Source organism: Cynocephalus volans, chromosome 17, assembly GCF_027409185.1.
Source record: "Cynocephalus volans isolate mCynVol1 chromosome 17, mCynVol1.pri, whole genome shotgun sequence".
NCBI lineage: Eukaryota > Metazoa > Chordata > Mammalia > Dermoptera > Cynocephalidae > Cynocephalus > Cynocephalus volans.
This window is the reverse complement of record NC_084476.1, coordinates 28978864-28986686: the sequence shown is the minus strand read 5'-3', so window position 1 is coordinate 28986686 and position 7823 is coordinate 28978864.

Genomic DNA, 7823 nt, shown 5'->3' with positions numbered 1-7823 from the left:
GATGCAAGAAAGGACCAGGTAAATGATAAGATTGTTGGTGTGGCTCAGGCATTGATCTAGGGGGTGCATGGTTAAATTAGGACAGTGCCACATTTATAAGGGGCTTAAATGCCATACTGGAGGCTCACACTTGAGTCAACCAGGTTTCATGGACAGGCATCATGAAAGACATATTACAAAGCTATAGCCAAAGCAGCAGCACAGGAACAAATGAAGCATATGGAACAAAAAGAAAATCATAAAACAGATCTTTTGTTTGTTTGTTTTGGCAGCTGGCTAGTACAGGGATCCGAACCCATAACCTATTGTGTTATAACACTGTGCTCTAACCAACTGAGCTAACCAGTCAGCCCATAAAACAGATCTATGAGTATATGAGAAATTGATATGTGATCAAAGCAATTTCTAGAATCCGTGGCTGAAGGATGGAATATTTAATAGATGGTATTGGGGAAACTAGCCCTCTCTGGACAAAAATAAAATCACCTTATTATCTGTGTGTGTGTCTTTTCTTATCTTTGGTTGATTAAAGAACCAAACATGAAAGGTGAAACTCATAAATGGAATGTGAAAATTATTTTAACTTCAGAGTAGGTAGGGATTTCAGAGTAGGTAAGGATTTCAGAATAGGTAAGGATTTCTTAAAGGAAATCCCAAAGCAGGGAGGGGAAATAGAGGTGGGACCTGGGGGGTACATGTGGCCTTACGGGGAGAGGCCTCTGTGTTGTCTGGGGGGAAGGGAGCGTTAACTCTAATTGGTCAGGGCTAGACCCTGCATCTGGCTCAGTTGGTTTAGAGGAGTCTGGGGAATTGAAACATTCAGGGCATCCATTCAGATGTCCCTATTCAATTGGTCAGGATCCCAGGTTTTCCCAAACAGGGCCCTTAACTTGGCCTAACAGACATACCTAGTGGGGCAGTTAACTGTCTTTGTTTTTGTTTGTTTGTTTGTTTGTTTTTTTGTTTTAAAGATGACTGGTAAGGGGATCTTAACCCTTGACTTGGTGTTGTCAGCACCACGCTCACCCAAGTGAGCAAACTGGCCATCCCTATATAGGGATCCGAACCCGTGGCCTTGGTGTTACCAGCACCGCACTCTCCCAAATGAGCCATGGGCCGGCCCCTCAGTTAACTGTCTTTGAAGTTTAGCCACCCTGACCATTAAGTCTTGGGCTTGTCCTAGGCTCTTTCCACTCTTCCCTCCTTAGAAGATGAGCTTCTTTATATGCAATTAAAGAGACCTTCTGGCTTCCTATTCTCTGCTACTAGCTCTTGGCTGTTTATTCTCTTTCTGTAGGGGCATAAATGGTGCTTAGCAATGGCCATTCAATGCTGTTAACGTTATAGCTACTACCTCCACCCTCACCAGGTTCAAATGTCTGATGCATTCACTGCCTGCCACCCACAGGTGCACCATCCAATTCACTACGGTGAAAGTTTTGACAATGGAAGCCACCTTGCCCATGGTCCACCTGCCACAATGACGGGGTGCTCCTTGCCAGCTAAGAGGTGAGTAACGCAGCTCCCAAGCCCCAGCTAGCCACCTCCTTTCCTGGATCACTCATAGTACCAACTGCCACAGAGAATGTGCATGGGAAGCAAAGGCTGAGATGGAGTTGGAAGCCAAGTATTTATTGGGGATCAACACCTGTGGAAGAACAGGGTGGGAGAAGACGTCAACTGCGATGTAGACCTGACAAAGCCTCGGCCAGGCCTAGGGGGACCTGGAACACTGGCTGACAGCTGTGCCACATCTGGCTAAAGTGACTGAGCTTTTAACCCCACCCCATCCCCAAGCACTTGGGCACCAGTTGTGGCTGTCCCAGGATGGGCATGACCTTGGGCAAGGCTGCTCTCTGCAGGTGGCCAACAGGCCCTTGCACAAAGGGGGAGCTGGGCGGTGGTCTCTGTGAGTACCACCATGAAAGCAGTTTGTAGACTGTTCAGATCCTAGCAATAGCCAACATTGATGAGTATTTACTGTGCTGATGAGGCTAAAGGCTGTTCTTACTCTGAGGCAGGGACCATTATTTTCCCTGTGTTCATGTTCCCAGATGAAGAAACGGAGGCACAGAGAGCTTATATGACTTACATAGCATATAATTGAGTTGGGATTCCATCTCAGAGAAATTTTTTTTTAATTTTAATAAAATTTTTTTAGAATAATTTTACATTTTCAGAAAAAGTGGCAAAGATAAGTTCCTGTACACCCTTCTCCCAATTTCCTCTAATGTTAACACCTTACATAACCACGGTCTGTTTGTCACAACTGAGAAGTTAACATTGGTCCGTGACTATCAACTAAATCCCAGACTTTGTCTGGGTTTCCATTAAGGTCCTTTTTACTGTTCCATAATTAAATCCAAGACACTGCCTTGCATGTGGCATCCCAGTGATGCTGACTCTCAGGTGTACGCCTTTGACCTGTCTGCCTTACCGCAGTTGTTCCCACAAAGACTTTGCAGCCATACACCATCCAGGTGCTGCTCACTGCCCAGGTGTGTATGGGCAGCCCTAGAATGCAGCCTGCTGAGTAGGTCTCTGTCGAATCTATGAGTGTCTCCTCTGCAACGGCCTGTGGAAAAAAAGTCCCACAGGCCTGCCTCAGTGATGCACTTGTGTTGATTTGTCTGGTCAGGCAGTTCCTGGTCCTCTGCTATGTGGGGGTGGGTGCCATATCAGGGCACCCAGGGCTGCTGCAGTTTTGGCCCTACTCTCCAGGCGCTGCCAACTATCACACCCCTGTCCTCTCACCTGCCCCCCACCAGCAATCACGGGCCATGCTGCAGGCTGAAGCAAAGAGGAGTTAGTTAAATATGGAGATCCCTGTCCTTGCCCCGACACAACCCAGCTGCCTCGCAGACCTCATACCTGCCTGTTAGTCTTAAGCCCCAAGGGCAGCTGCCCACCGAGACCCATGGTGCTCTGAGGAGCTGCCATAGCACACTATCTTATGCCACGGGATGAAAAAGAGGCTGAGCTTCATTGGCTGGGATGTGGACAAGATGCAGCTTATCACACTCCCTTCCCAGCTTTGCCACTTACCATCTCCAAGAGTTTTGCACCATACCAGGTCTGGTTATCTCACAGAACTAACTAGAACAGCATCTTGCTTAGGGTTAAAAGAGTATGAGCTGGAGCCAGATGGTTTAGGTAAAGTTCCAGCTCTGCCATTTACCAGCTGTGTGACCTCTGGCATGTTACTTAACCTCTCTGTGCCTCTGTTTCCTCATCTATAATATCTACTTGATAGGGCTTTTGTGAAGATGAAGGGAAGTAATAGATATAAGGCATTTAGATCAGTACCTAGCATGGATAAGCTCTCAGTAATTGTTATTATTACCTAATTCACACGGATGTTTAGAATCAAGTGAGATGATTATTGTAAAGTTACATTGTAAATGGCAAGACACATTAAAACATGTTAGTGCTATTTTTTTAAAAAAACTACTTTATTGTATCAAGAGACACAAGTAGTCCATAAGAAATCATTGTCCATCTGTGTCTGACTACCATGGCCAAGTACAACTGGAAAATAGATGAGCTCATGAAGTCTACATCCTTTATGGAGCCCTTATTATGTGCTGCCTATAATTTTAGGCATGTGTGCTTATATTTTCTCATTTGCTCATCACAACCAAATGGTGGGGTGGCTATTTTTATCCCCATTTAATAGCTGTCTAAACTAAGGCTCAAATATGTTCCATCTTTCAAGAAGGAGGAGCCAGCCTCCTATGTGCAGACACTATTGCTCCTGCCCTAGATGAACTTGCATTCTGGAGGGAGAAACAGTGAACTTGGGAACAAAAGTGCCCATATTTGCCTGTCTGCTCTCAGACCTTTCCCTCCCCTTTACTTGCTCCACTTTGTGTCACAGAGGCGGCTCCCCTTGAAAATTACATTTCCCAGCTCCCTTGCCAAGTGGTCCTGTCTAAGTTTGTCCAGTGGAGGTGCTGGAAAGAGTGAAAGGGAGAAGTCGGGGCATTCCTCCTTCTTTCTCTCTCTCTCCTTTAGGTGATGTCTCAGGCAGGGGCTGTGTCTCCTCCACGGGTCTAGTTCTTGCTGAACAGCCTCTTCCTCCAGGTCCAGCTTTCTCCAGCAGGCTCCCTGATTCCAGCTTCCCTGGCTGTTTCTCCTCTTTTGTTCCTCCAGCCCTCGGGCGGGATGGTGTCCTGCAGTTGGGGTGCACATTCCTAGTTTGCTCTTCTAACATCTTGTTACTGATTCTCTACATTAAGTTCTTCCTGCTGAATTACCTGGAGTGGGTTTTATTTCCCTGCTGGACCCTGACTGAGGTCACAAATAAATAAAATCATCTCAGACAATGGCAAGTGCTTTGAGGATGACAAAATGGGGGAGGGGTGCTTCTTTGGCTAGTATGATCAGGGAAGGGGGTCTTCTCTGAAAAGCCACCTTTGAGTTAAAAGTGAAAAGATGAGAAGCAGGCAGTTCTGCAAAGACCTGTAGGAAGAGTGCTGTAAGCAGGAAGAAGAGTGAACACAGAGGCAATGAGTGGGGATGAACTCCACGCATTCAAGCGGAGGGAAAAAGAGGTGAGATTTGTACTTAAGTAAGTCTAATACTGTAATGATTTACTACTACAGAAGGAGTATCTAATGCCATAGAAAGTTCAGGGAACTCTGTAAAGGAAGGTTGGGTGGGAGAACGCAGAGGGAGGGGCTGTCACTCCTGACAGGGACAGGGGGAGATGCTGGGGTTCAGGTGTAGGAAGGAAACTTTGTGCAGCCCCTTTGGGCCTCGAAGAAGAGTCTTGCAGAAGAAGCAAGACTGTAGAGCATGTTCTAAGAGAAGCAGAGAGTGAGCTCATCTGGAGGGAAGGTGTGAGTCGGCAGGAGGGGCAGGCCCGGAGAGGCAGGTCTTCCCTGTATCATAGGAGCCAGGAGCACGGGCCTGACTCAGTAAGCAAGTTTCTCCCATGATGGCGCCTCAGCCTTTTCCTCCACTCCTTAGGAAGGAAACACCCACTGCTGGCTTCTGGCATATGAATCCTTTGGCTGACAGCGTAACAAAACCCGGCTGGGCTGCTCCGGCTGGGCTGGAGGTGCTGCTGCCAATCAGGGTCTCTTTCCAGACCATTCCCCCCGCAGTGTCAAGGCCAGGATATCTATGCCAAGGCACTCGGGAACAACTGCAGCCATCATCTATGTGGCCAATGCTGTGAGCTCCCAAGGGCCCATAGAAATCACAGAAAAAGAGCCCTTTTAGTTTTGGCTTTTTTTTTTTTTTTTTTTTTTTTTTGACTGCATGTGCTTCTCCCTAGAACCTAAATGTTTTAACTTCCTAGGGCTGCTGTAACAAAGTACACAAAGTGGGTGGCCTAAATAACTGAAATTTATTGTCTGACAGTTCTGGAGGCTGGAAGTCTAAGATTGTAGTCTCAGCAAAGTTGCTTTCTTTTGAGGCTGCCAGGCAGCGTCTGTTCTGGCCTCTTACCCTCCTGGTAGTCTGTTGGGGTCTTTGTTCCTCGACTTGTAGATGCATCATCCCAAACTCTGTCTTCACCTTCACATGGCATTCCCCCCATGTGCATGTCTTTTTCTGCGTCTAAATATCCCCTTTTTTATAAGGTCACAGTCATGTTGGGTTAGGCCCACCCTGATGACCTCACCTTGATCATCCATAAAAACCCTAGTTCCAAATAAGGTCACATTAGGGACTGCAGGTTAAGACTTTAGCATCTTCTGGGGGACAAAATTCAACCCATAGCACTAGGTCTGAGTCCAGGGAGATGGAAAGAACAGTGAATTCAGTGATAGCAGCTAAACTGTGCTCAAAACTGCTCCTCCTACTCATAGTCTCTGGACCAAGCGTGTTTCTCCACTCTCTCTTTCCTCCGGAAGCATTTCATCCCTTCCCAGGAGGCTCCTGAGTTCGTCATGTAAACAGACCCCAGGAGGGTCATCCTGCAGACAACTTCCTCTCTCCTTTAAGTCCTTCACACTCTGCCTGTGGTCAGCATGCAGATAGTTTGCCACAAACAAACTTGGACCACAGATTCGTAGGGCTGCAAGGCCCTTAGAGGTCATCTAGTTCAAACTCTCCCTTCAGAAATGGGGAAACTGAGGCTCCAAAAGGGAAAATGACTTCCTCTCTTGGGATGGCATTGGGAAAACACAAGCCCACTGGTGGGGTCCTGAGGCCCTTGGGTTGAGATACATGTGTAGAGTAAACTCAGGTGCTTTCCACAGGCAACAGGGAATAGCTCACCCAAACTCCAAGAAGGGGGGGTGTGTTTGCCCCAAGGTGTTCCATGAGATTCTAAGCAGGCACTCAGTGCATTCACGGATGAACATTTGGTTGATTGGCACCATGCATAGAGGAGGTGCCCAGCAAACACACTGAATGAGTGAGCCATTCCTTTTCCTTCCAAGAAAAGACAATGGAAAGGGCCATTTAGGCAAAGTCAAAGCTGAGCCCAGGGTCAGTGAAGACGGGTCTGATGAGTCTGCCTTTTGGGACACGGAGATAGAGACGCAACAGGGACCTGCCTGGACAAAGGGGGAGCTTATTGGCTTATGTGACAGGAGTGATCACGTGATTCAAGCCCTGCCTATCTGGGTAAATCTGAGGACTCTGGTGAATGGCTTCAAACTTTCCACCCACTACGACTGCGTGAGTCCACAGCTGGAGTTTGTGCAGCCAGGAGCATCTGTGCAGAGCTTGGGAATGAAGTCAGCAGTTAGCTGGAGAAAAATTGGGTCTTCATGATGTCATCACATACTGAATTTAGCTGTGCCTGAAGCTAATCTAATGCTCTTCCTGGGCTTTGCCTGGGCTAACAAAGTCTCTTTTTGTCTAGAACAGTTGCATGAAGCATTCCTAAACGATTCACTCCCTCTCAGCATTGCTGTGAGGATTAAGTGAGAAATTCCATGTAGAGTTACCGAGCCTAGTGCCTGCACACAAGCACCCAACAAAAGTCCGCTGTGATTATCTTAATAAAAAGTAACCATTATTGTTACTGTTGCCATTGTTGTTGTTGCTGGCAGTGTCTGGGTGTAGCCTGGCTTGCCACTGTGGCCCAGGCAGACTTCCAGCTGCAGAGATCTGGGGTAGACCGAGGCAGGGCTCCCCCAGGGCTGCGTTTGTTTGGAGGTTGCCTCTCAGTGTGGGCTCCTGGTGGCTTCCCTGTGTGCGTGTAATGCCGTAATTGCAGCCTTCCCAGCTGTCGGCCATGGAGACAACCCAGAAAATGAGGTTGGCTCAGTAAATATTGAACCAAATTACGCAAATGAGCTCACACAAGAGACTCAGCTGCATAGACAGCGTCTGATTGGTGGGCGCTGGCCCAGCTTGCAGAAGACCCCTCCCCTTCCCCCTGCTGCTCTGTTAGCCAAAGGCAGTCACCTGGGGCCAGCCAGAGAGGCTGGACCAGGGGTCACCCTTGGCTGCTACTGCCATCCATCAGGGACGAGAGGTTACACAGCCTTAGGGGGAGTGGTGTAAGGGAGAAGCAATGGTATTCAGTTCCTGCTATATCCTCACCTCACTCCAAAAGAGGGTGCTTTGGCACACAAGCCTTTGAGGGCACAGACCTGGCCACAGCAATGACTTCTCTCTGTACACTGTGCCCAGCTGTAGATGGAGGGCTGGTGGCCATAGAGGGGCATTAGGACAATGGGACTTACTTTTTTCCTGGGAGAAGAGCATTTCAGTGGCTCTTCCCTACTGGCAAGTCAAGGTCCTGAAAACTCCTGTGTGAAAGAATCTACTTCAGAGAAACTCAAGATTCCAGAAACATAGGTTAGGGAGCAGGGTAGGAGGAACTAAAACTCTAAAGCACTTTTGTGGTAGTGAAAGGG